The sequence below is a fragment of the Pseudomyrmex gracilis genome, unplaced genomic scaffold (genome assembly GCF_002006095.1).
Source record: "Pseudomyrmex gracilis isolate BER0280 unplaced genomic scaffold, ASM200609v1 scaffold_135, whole genome shotgun sequence".
Taxonomy (NCBI): Eukaryota; Metazoa; Arthropoda; class Insecta; order Hymenoptera; family Formicidae; genus Pseudomyrmex; species Pseudomyrmex gracilis.
The window spans coordinates 212,655-223,193 of NW_018020719.1; the positions used below are offsets into that span (position 1 = coordinate 212,655).

The window sequence follows — 10,539 nt, forward strand, 5'->3', positions numbered from 1 at the left end:
GCGTGATGTGTTAGTGCATTCATGCGAATCCACATCGTGACGGCGAGCAGGAGGGACGCGCGTGTGTGGGATCGCGTGCGGCGGCAAGATCAAACGAAACGCGCTCTGTCTCCGTCGCGCCGCGGCTTTATATTCCGACTCTTTCTTTCTCTCTCTCTCTCTCTCTCTCTCTCTCCCGTCATCATCGTCTTCGTCGTCTCGCGCGGCTTCTCCTTTCTCTTCTTCTCTCTTCGGGTCGCGCCCGAGCTCTTCTCGCGCAAACACGCTACTAGTTTCTCACTTTTGCTCGCGAGCGCGCGTGTTCTCGCGTCTCCTTCTCGTTGCCTTCTTCGTTCTCTCTTCGTCGTCGTCGTCGTCATCGAGTCGAGACGACGACGACGACGACGACGACGACGACGACCCGACACCGGTTCTCTCTTTCTCGTCAGTCTTTCGTCCTCTTTGCCTGTATATAATTTTTCTTTTCTCTCTTTCGTTTGACGTGGAACAGGCCGTTGCAGGCGCGATTCCATTATTATCGCCGATAGTTTAATTTCCATTAATTACTGGGCGCGCGCTTTGGCTTCTCCCGCGGTGGTTATCTCGTATAAAATTAAAACGCTAATTTTTTTGAAAATTCGATTCTTATACCTGATATATCCGATATACGCCAACATGTTACATACAACCGCGGTAAATTCGATAGAATTTAACAAACAAACGCGACGAATTCCATTGTATTCCAAACATGCGAAAAAACTAGATCGAGATTTTGCGGCGAACAGGTGAAATCACGCGCGCGAGCTCTCTTCGTTTTAAGAGAGAATTTCATGTAACGGGGTCGCTCTCGTCTCGTGTACCTGACAATCTCTTTAAATCGGTATTTACCGAGGTCGATAAGATTGTCGGGACTGCCAGCTGCCAGGCCGTCGCCGCCGCCGCCGCGCCGCGCGCGCGGTTGAATCGCGCCGGGAAATGTTAAATCGTATTTCAGGTGCACTTGATGCATCGATCCGGGTTCTCGGTTGAGAAGGCATCGCAATGTATATATATACATACACACATATATTTCGAACCGTTTGTTTCGAGAAACTATCTGGTTTCCTCTTTCTTGGAAAAAAAAAAAAAATTACAAAAACTTTTTTTTCCCAAAAATTAAATTGCCACGAAAAGTGCTGAAAACTGTACTTCGAGTAATACGAAGGACGATATTTATCTATTTTTTATACCGGGAGGGAGAAAAAAAACATGATATTCTGAAAAAATGCTCTTTGCACACCAAATGCTTTCCGATATCAATGAAGCGATAAGAAACGAAATCAATAAAACTGTCAAAGTCAATAAAATGATAAGGTATATAAGCGAGGTCAAAAGGACCGACGTAACACAAGAGCATCGAATAAACTAAAGCTTAACGTTTCATCGTAAAGAGAGACGGAGATTAGAGAAAGAGAAAGAGATTAAATCTCGTATATCGATAAAAATTCTGTCTCTCTTTCTTTCTTTCAACGTCTTCAACATATATATCGTTGTTTTTTTTTCTTTTTTTTTTTTTTTTGAGATCGAATGTCATCATACTTTTTTGACGATCCAAGTCGGGCCCGGTCAAAGTGCTGACACCTTTTAAGTCGCCGACTTTCTTCCCCTTGTGTTTCCCCGCTCCGCCTGGTCCGCTCGCCTCTCCTCGTATGTCGTCATTTTTAAGTCTTTTGTGTTTTCGCTGTCCTTTTTCTCTATGCCTTTTCTCAACTGTCACACGAATTTGTCACTCTATTACTTGTTTATTATTATTTGATGATAAAATCTTGGCGGAATTAAAGAAGCGGCATTTTTTGTGTGTAATTTTTTCTTTATTTAATTATTTTTTGCAGTTGAAACAAATTGTATACAAAAGTAGTTGAGGTTCCGCGCGTCTTTTGCGCGCGAGAATTTATACGTCGAGAAAATACCGGGGGTTGAAGTGGCGTAGATGGAAAAAGAAAAAAGACGAGAGAATGTTGTTTTCACATTTGAATGAATTTTATTCGAAAGTTTATAGGCGTCTGAAATAAATCATTTGCGTTTTTGTTTGCAATTCTCTCTGTTAGCGAAGCTCTTCCAATTGATTTTTGGTTTTTTTTTTTTGCGTCAAACGGGATTTATCATCTCCGCCGATGTGTCGCTTTTTTTTTTGGCGACAATTGATCGATTGCAATTAATATGAGAAATTATTGCTCGAAGGAAAACAACAGGGGGGCGATAACCGTCGAAAAGTTCGAGTTTCTGTGTTTAAAGATTCTCTTGAGAATTTGCCCTTGTACCTGAACCCTATCACTTTTTTGTTCCGCGTCCTCGTCTCTGGTCGAGATCTGTCTTTCTCCTCTCCGTTTCCTACGAGAGCGGAGGACAAGCGCGGAGGCAGGAGCGAGAAGGATCGCGCGGCCTGCGTGGTAGAGAACGAACGTGGAGGAAAGAGGGAGGGGGAAGGGATGCACACAGCTCGGCGGAAGAGAAGAAAAAGAGAAGAAACGCGCCGCAAGGAGCAGTAGGAGAGAAGCGGAGAGGAGGGGGAAGGTGTATACGGAGATAATACTCGCTCCTCTCCCTTGGCCCCTGCTGCGGTCACTGTAGTTTCAGTCTCATCGTGTACGTTGCGTAGGACACGAGTCCTACGAGGAGGCCCGGACGCGACCCTTCGTCATCGACTTGTATACCTCTCTTCGTCCTCGTCTTCGCCGGCGAAATCTTTTCTTCGGATTGTGTGTGCCATTGTAAATCCTTCGTCGCTAAAAAAAAAAAAAAATGTGTCCGTCCGCGAGATATATGATCGATGTCTCAAGTACGCCGTGTATTTAAAGTTCATTTGAGGAATTATTATTGTTCCCCCGATGCGAGTGCTTTTATTGTTGTTGGAAATACACGTGCGTCGTCACACGCGTCGTGATAGAGGAGATTTTACGCGTGTGAACGAATACCTTGTGCGCAAGAATGTGTATCTAAGAGACATCTGTGAATTACGATCTGTTTATTCGTTTTACACGCAAGGAATCGTTTATATTGCGTAGAGAAAATCGCGGAAAAGTGATCGAGTCAAACGCGGGGGGGAAGGGAGTGATTCTCCCGACCGGTGATTTATGACCGGCGCAAAGATGATTCCCAACAACCGAGACTGATTGTAAATGTCGGCGCGGAAGTGAAGTCGATGCTCGATGAGAGATCGATGGGTGCGGATATCGGTGATAAAGCGTGAGAGAGAGAGAGAGAGAGGAGGAGAAAGTTGCGCGCATCTCCCGCGATGGGAGACTTCGATGCCCGCGTCAGGAAAATCTCGACGAGCGAATAAAATGCCGTTGTTCTGTTATATGCCGATGATGTTTCGCCACTGATCTTTACCGCCACGGCATCGCGTCACGTATCGCGAACGCGATTTCCGCAATTATCGAACGACGAGAGAGAAAGATCACAGATAGATTAGATCGATTTGTGCGCGCGTTCTGTGTGATTTTCAAGGCTGTGCGCGCGCGAGACCACCGACATCGAGAGAGAGAGAGCCGCGGAGAGCACGCCGAGAATATCTCGCGAGAATTTTTTTTTTTTTTATTATCGGTCGAAAGCGAAATAATAGTCGCAATTTATGTATGTTCCAACTTTCCAAACCTCATCTTTCGTCGGAACCCCTTCGTATTCGATTGATATTTACGGCCGCGATTTTTTTCTCAAGTTAAAAAGCAACAAAAACAAAAACAAACAAAGAAAAAAACTAAGTACTTCCGAAACTAAGTGAAGGAAATTAAAAAACTTGTGTGTTAAAAACGCTTGAGTGTTAAAAACAACAAATCTTTGGTGAAACTTTCTGTGATAATTTTTGTGAAAAAACTCTTCTTGCAACTGTGATATAATTTTTTTTCTGTAAATAAAAGAATGATTGTATATAAGGTGTCGTCGGATATCGGGTGTTTGTTGAGTGACACGTGGACTTCAAAGAAAGCAGGTAGACGAGAATCACAGTTAATAATTGTCGACCAGGGCTCGACAACGACGACAACGACAACGACGACGACGACGAACAAGACGCATCGCTGAGTTCCCATGAACCGGCGCGGAGTCAAGGTATTTAATTGCGGTGAATTACGGTAGACTATTAATTATATAGCGCGCGTCAAACGGATCATTAATTGCGACACCTACTACTCTCTCTCTGAAGAGAGTTCACTTCCGTCTCGCATGCGGATTCTCATTATTATCGTGCGACCGCGCAACGTGCTGAGGAGAAAAATGTGTGAAAAAAAAAAAAGAATGTTTTCACAAAAAAGCGCGGCTTGTAAACTTCTTTTTTTATTTAAACAATTAAAGAATCTNTTCAGGCTCTGAAGTTTCTAAACTAATAAATTATATATTCGGTCATGAGAGCCGTTCGCTAGGTGTTGTGCGGAAATTATATACGTGTATATATATATATCCATATATACGTGTTCACATGTAAATTTTTACACGTGAAATTCGAATTGAAATAACAATTCTAAAATTCATATTGGATGCTACACTTGCATCTTGTATATGAGAAATCCCAAATACCCCCCCCCCTTTTTTTTTATTTTTTATTTTTTTCAATTTTCATAATCGGTTGAAATTCCATTTTTGTTCGATCTTCTGAAAACTGAACGTTCTTGTTAATTGAATAAGGGAAACCGATACTCTTTCTTTTTTGGTTGTTGGTATTTTCTCATCGGTAATTTTCCTAATTCCCTGTGCCGAGATACTTTCAAAGCTGCTGCCTATACAATGACATTGTCCGAAGATGTAACAAGAGATAGCTGACATGAGCATTTGGAAAACTCGTAGGCGGCTTTTCAGGTAGTTGGTCGCGCTGAGAAAGAGAGAGAGAGAGAGAGACAGAGAGACAGACGGTAGGCTTTTGCTCAATGCCGCACTGAACGTTGTCCTTCCCCGACCGTTAGCCACCTGGGGTGAAGCGGTATCCTCAGAAGTTTCTTTTTTTTTTTGAAAGATTTGCAACTCGAATAGCGTAACTTTGTAAAGTTGATGTATGTAAAAGTCGTCTGCCGATAACAACGTTTGACACGCCCTTTGACCACTTCCGCCTCGGTTTTTCACCGGCGCCGCCCGTATCGCATAACCGTAGCTCTCTAACGTCCAGACAAAAAACCATTCATCAAGTCTCTATAGATTATTGACAGAGAAAAAACACACGGATCCTTCGACTTGATCTCGTTTGGCGTTAGAAAACGATTTTTCGGTGACCCACAAAATGTCTCTTTTTTAGATTATAAAGTCTCGAATTAATCTTCTCGCCGATCGAAATAACGATCATAAATATTTATGTACGATAACAACACATACGCGCACGCGCGCGTATCGATATGGAGATGAAAATTTAACTAATTGATAAATTAGTTGTTATCGTATTATTCTATTGAGAGAAAAAAGTCAATGAAACGAAGAATCGAGGAGCATAGTGAGAAATTAATTAATATATATTTGTATAAACATATATATATATATGTATAAACAAATTACAAACGATAAATAAATTTTCAAATGACTTATGACAATTATTCGCAATGACATATATTTATGCCGACGCAATAATAACGAAAACAAGAGAGAGACGAACAAAATTAATTTACGGGTAATGCCGCTCATTCCTTTCTATCTCGCGCGCGCTTATCGACGATTCAGATCTGGTTTAATCACCCCAACAAAACTAGTTCACGTCGGAAATTCTCGAAAAACATCCCCGAGGCCGATCGTCTCGTGGGAAAGCGACAGCTGAAAAATGTTGTATCTATATTTTAATAAACGAAGAGACTCTCTCTTTCTCTCTCTCTCTCTCCGCGGTCTGAAAGGGTTAAATGGCGCGGGGAAGGGGGACCGTGTAAGAAAGGAAAAAAAAGGAAGGGGGTAAGAGGGGACTTCGGACATGTCCGCGCTCTTCGGCGCGTAAAAGAGATTTCGCCGACCGTTGCTCTCCGCAGTCGAGAAGCCGAAGGGACTCCGCGGACAGAGAGAGGAGGAGAGAGAGAGAGAGGAACACGCGGGATAGAGAGCGCGGAGAGAAGAAAGGAAGGAAGGAGGCTCTCGCGGGGGACCGCGGAGTACAGGCAAGAGAGGAGGGTTGGCTGAAAGGGTTAGCTGAATGGGAGCCGTGTGTATGCTTTCCTCGTTTGAGAAGCCTCGGATCGCCCAGGGCCGTAAGGGAATCACGCCGCGCCACCGTTCCTAACGCGCGCGCGCGCGCGCGCGAGCGCGTCTAAAGAGCCTCCAGAGCTCCGCGATAAACTGCTCGCGTAATTATTTAACACCCGTCGCGTGCGCGTCGCGATACGGACGCCCGGCTACGTACTCTTCTACGTACAAACAACACGCACTGACCATTGACGCGCCCTTACACCTTACGCCCTTGTTACGGGGCAACGGAGCGAGAGCGGTGTATATACGCGTTATTGAGGGTCTTCCTTTGCCGATATTTCTGTGGAGATTCCGATCGCCATTAATTACAGCATTGATTCGAAAACCGTCGGACAATAAACATATATATATATAAATTGTTCGGGAAAATTTATAACGAATAACAGGCGGGAGAAAATTCGATTTTGATTTTTTGTTGACTTAATGACGAGCGTGTTACAGAAAGAGAGTAACAACAACAGATAGCAGCGCTATCCTTTTAAACGAGAGAACACCACGGTGGATGACCACATTACGAGATGAACTTTCGGCTCGCTGGATCGATATCTTGATTCCGTAGGGAAAAGAAAACACACTTTTACCTGCCCGCGCGGTCCTTCCTAGAAAACACGCCCGGATGATCTTGGGATGCCTAAGCTAATTTTCTCTCCCGGAGAAACATTTTCCCGCTCGAAAAGTTTTTTTATGTACAAGAAGCCGTCTTTGTACATAAACCCCTCTGAGTGATCGATCTCTCTCAATATTTTTTCCTTACACGAACACGAAATCGAATAAATCACAATTAATCACATATTTAACCCTTCGGATCTTATAAGTTACGTTCGCCAACGTAAAACCTTTTGCTTTTTCGAGGTTCGAGGAGAGAAAAAGAGGGAGACAAAAAAGAAAGACCGACATTTTTTTCGTCGGTCTGTTTTTTTCATCTCGCGTCACGAAGAGAGCGCTATAATTAGAATTTCGGGGTGTTTTATAAAGAAGACGCGCGCTTTCGTCGTCGGTCACTCTCTCTCTCTCTCTCGTCTCGCACTGTGGCGGTGAGTCGACTCTGAAGGAGAGATATGAGAATTTTGCGCTCCGGACCCCCGGTTACGCGAGCGGGACACCCGTTAGACCGCGCGGGCTCGACCGAAGGGAAGGGCCCCGGTGACTCTCGAACAGCGCGGCGCGGCGCGGCTCGGCTCGAGCGAGCGAGCGAGCGAGGCGTTCCGAAAACCTGTAATTACGGACCCGGCGTACATCAAGCGATGCCGCCGCCAGTCGCCAGCCGCCGGCCGAGGTCTACGTCTTCCGTCTCTCTTTTTATATCCGTTTCTTTTCTCCGCCTTTCTCTTGCCTTCTTGCGCTTCTCCGTCGTCTTTCCCTCCCCCCTCCCCCCTCTCTCTTCCTCCACCTCGTCTCGCATCCCTCAGGGCTGTACTTGTAGAGAAGCGCGGAGCTTTCTCTCTGCGCCAATTTTTTGCGTATATATATAATATATATATATATACAAATACGTATAAATTATTTACTCTATGTACTATCTAAGAAAATATATAATTTATTTATATCTGTGGTATTTTTGCTCTTTTCCTCTTTCTTCTACTTTTTTTTTTTTTTTCTGAAAGTGCCGCCGTCGTACATGTTCCAAGGGTCGAACTTCTCTTGCTCTTCTTTTTTTTTTTTTTGTCCTCGTGCTTTATCTCTCGCCATGTCTCATCTCGTGTCTCTCCTGCCTACTCTCTCTATCGGGGAGGGCTTATCTGTCGTTCTATCTCCGTGGTAATTTGAGTACAATACAATTATATTTTGATTCGTATGTGCGAATGTGTCTATGTGTCTGTGTGATGTTTCAATAAATTTTTTTTTTTTCATTACAAATTTTATATGGATAATTCTTGTCTCTTTATAAGCTTTTGTCACAATTCGATTAACATAAATTTTAATTTTGTTTATGTTGAAACAAAATTAAAGGCTAAACTTACAAATTTTCGGCGATTGATTTCGTGACTGAATCACAATCCGGAAAGAAGAAACGCGCAATTTCCTTGAGAGAGGGAATTCATTCGGGAGGAGGAAAAGAACGCCGCGTCGTCGTCGTCGTCGTCGTCGTCGTCTCGATCGCGACGCACAAAAAGCCGGCGTGTCAAGCGGCTACATAGAGAGAGGTGTATATCGCCAGATAGCCTTTAAGATTCCTCTTCGTTCGCCGATGCCTTTCTTCTTTCCGTGGCCATCGTTCGTTCGTTCGCTCGCTCGCTCGCTCGCGTCTCTCGGTTTTTTTGAAGGAATCTTAATCGCTCGCCGATAAACAGACCTTCGCGTGATGATGATCGGGAGCGCGACCGGTGGCGCGGCTCCGTTCGGTCGCGTTTTTCATTCTTTGAACTCTTCCGTTCTGTATAATTAATTAGGTTTTTTTTTTTTTTTTAACTTTTGTCCAATAATTTAATTACTTTCGGACTTTGTGTTCTCGTATCAATAAATGTCAATTTGCATTTGCGCAAAGTTTTTGACCTTTCACGGACACAGACACGGATCTCCTCCCAGATCTACGTAAAAATGTCAAATTATTTATATTTGAAACTACTAGAAATTTGTTCAATTTGTTTTTTTATCGACACAGAATTGTCCAAACTTTTGATTAAAAAAAAAAAAAAATTGGAAAAATATAGATTTTTGCAGATATTCGACTTTTAAAAGTCGCGCTGGTCTCGCAGACCCAGTTTGTCCAACTAGTAGATCATTTTTGAGAATCTGTCGAAGAGATCAATTGCGAATATTTTTTCTTTAAAACACATGTGTTGGGCAGGATTTTAATGCTATATTTTAGATTCTCTAGAAAATAAATAAATAAATAAAAATAAAAAAGAACATCTCTTTGACAACAAAAACGAGAAACCGATCGCGAGAATATCGGAAGATTTCTCATAGAGAAACAACAACAGTATCCACAGGCATTACTCGAGTGGCTTTGGATGAGCAAATCATTTCGATGGTCCTCTCTACGAAACGATGGTTTCAAAGCGTATATCCTCGGTAATCCCGTCGCTGCGCTTGTATATCTCACATACGGGGAAAAAAAAAAAAAAAAGACCAAAGGGTTGTTCCGTCAATTCTCTCTCTCGTCTCTCGTGAAAACATTTTTCTTCGCGAGTCGACCAATCACCCGCGATATGCGTGTTTTGCGCTTTTCGCTGCGATAGGGAATCTATCTGTCTGTCTCTTTATTGCTTATAAGATAATTGCAAGAAATACCCTGTAGCAAAGGGTTGCATAAGGATTTAATTACGTAAATATAAATCGGGACGCGCAAGGAGAGCCAATGGCGGAACCAATACACATCATATATTATTCGTTTAGGCAGAAGGCTCTTATTTTGCAACAATAGGACATAAAAGATATTTTTCATAGTAGTTTTTTTTTTTTTTTTTTATCAAAGCTCGCAAGCAAAGTCGCCGGACAAGTTGAGCGCGGAAGATAATGTTGTCGCAAACTTGCGTTACGTACAGCGGAAACAACTTCTTTTTAGCTACGATAGGGAATATACTGTTGAATTGATAAAAAAATTTATGTACAAGTTAATTGTTTTGTTTAAAAACAAAATTGTACATTATATATCAGGTTCTCGTTTATGTTACAAATAATATACTTGATGCAGGATCGAAATAAAAAACACGGAATCCAATGGTGATTTTTGGAATTCAATGGTGAAATTGCCCTTGTAGGAATTGACGAACGGCCCAGTATTGAGTCAATATCGGCAAACGAGGGTCGATATTGGTACGACAGTAGTAGCCAGTACTGGGCAAATATGCTTAATGATTAGATCGAGCCAACGCTGGCTCTTCAGCTCGGCACGATACTTACTTCCGAGATTGGTCAGATATGGATTTCAAGTATTGGCACAATGTTGCAATTTTATACTGACAAGACAATCTTAGCCAACACTGGCTAAATATTCTTAGTGGTCAGATAGGCCTAAGATCAGTAACTTATATGACGCCAACATTGTGGCGCCAATATATTGATCGCAGGAATGATTTTTGGTAAAATTAAAGTTTGAACATTGGCTCATCCGTGGTGCCAGTATCGGGCCAGTCGTTTCGCCGGTACATGAACGACTCTTGGCAAGACAACAGTTTCAATATTGGTCCTGTCTTCTTGCCAATACTGGCCCAATATGAATGCCGAACACTGGTGAACAAACGGGCCAATATTGGTCCTATCTTCTTGCCAATACTGGCCCAATATGAATGCCGAACACTGGTGAACAAACGGGCCAATATTGGTCCTGTCTTCTTGCCAATACTGGGCCAATATTGGCACTGTCTTCTTGCCAATACTGGCCCGATATTGGCACTGTCTTCTTGCCAGTACTGGCCCGATATTGGC

The 10,539-nt window shown here is 42.9% G+C and overlaps 1 protein-coding gene across 5 annotated transcripts in view; it reads left to right on the plus strand.

Annotated features, from left to right (window-relative positions):
• The window catches only part of LOC109856767 (axin), a 37,716-nt gene that overhangs the window by 7,885 nt on the left and 19,292 nt on the right, over positions 1–10,539 (plus strand). The window contains exon 1 of one of the 5 annotated variants that reach the window (XM_020432403.1): positions 2,621–4,068. The exons of the other annotated variants lie outside the window; for them this stretch is intronic. The gene's annotated coding sequence lies outside the window, so the exon portion shown is untranslated. Of the gene's footprint in view, positions 1–2,620; positions 4,069–10,539 lie in introns of those variants that run through there. 5 annotated transcript variants of the gene reach the window in all.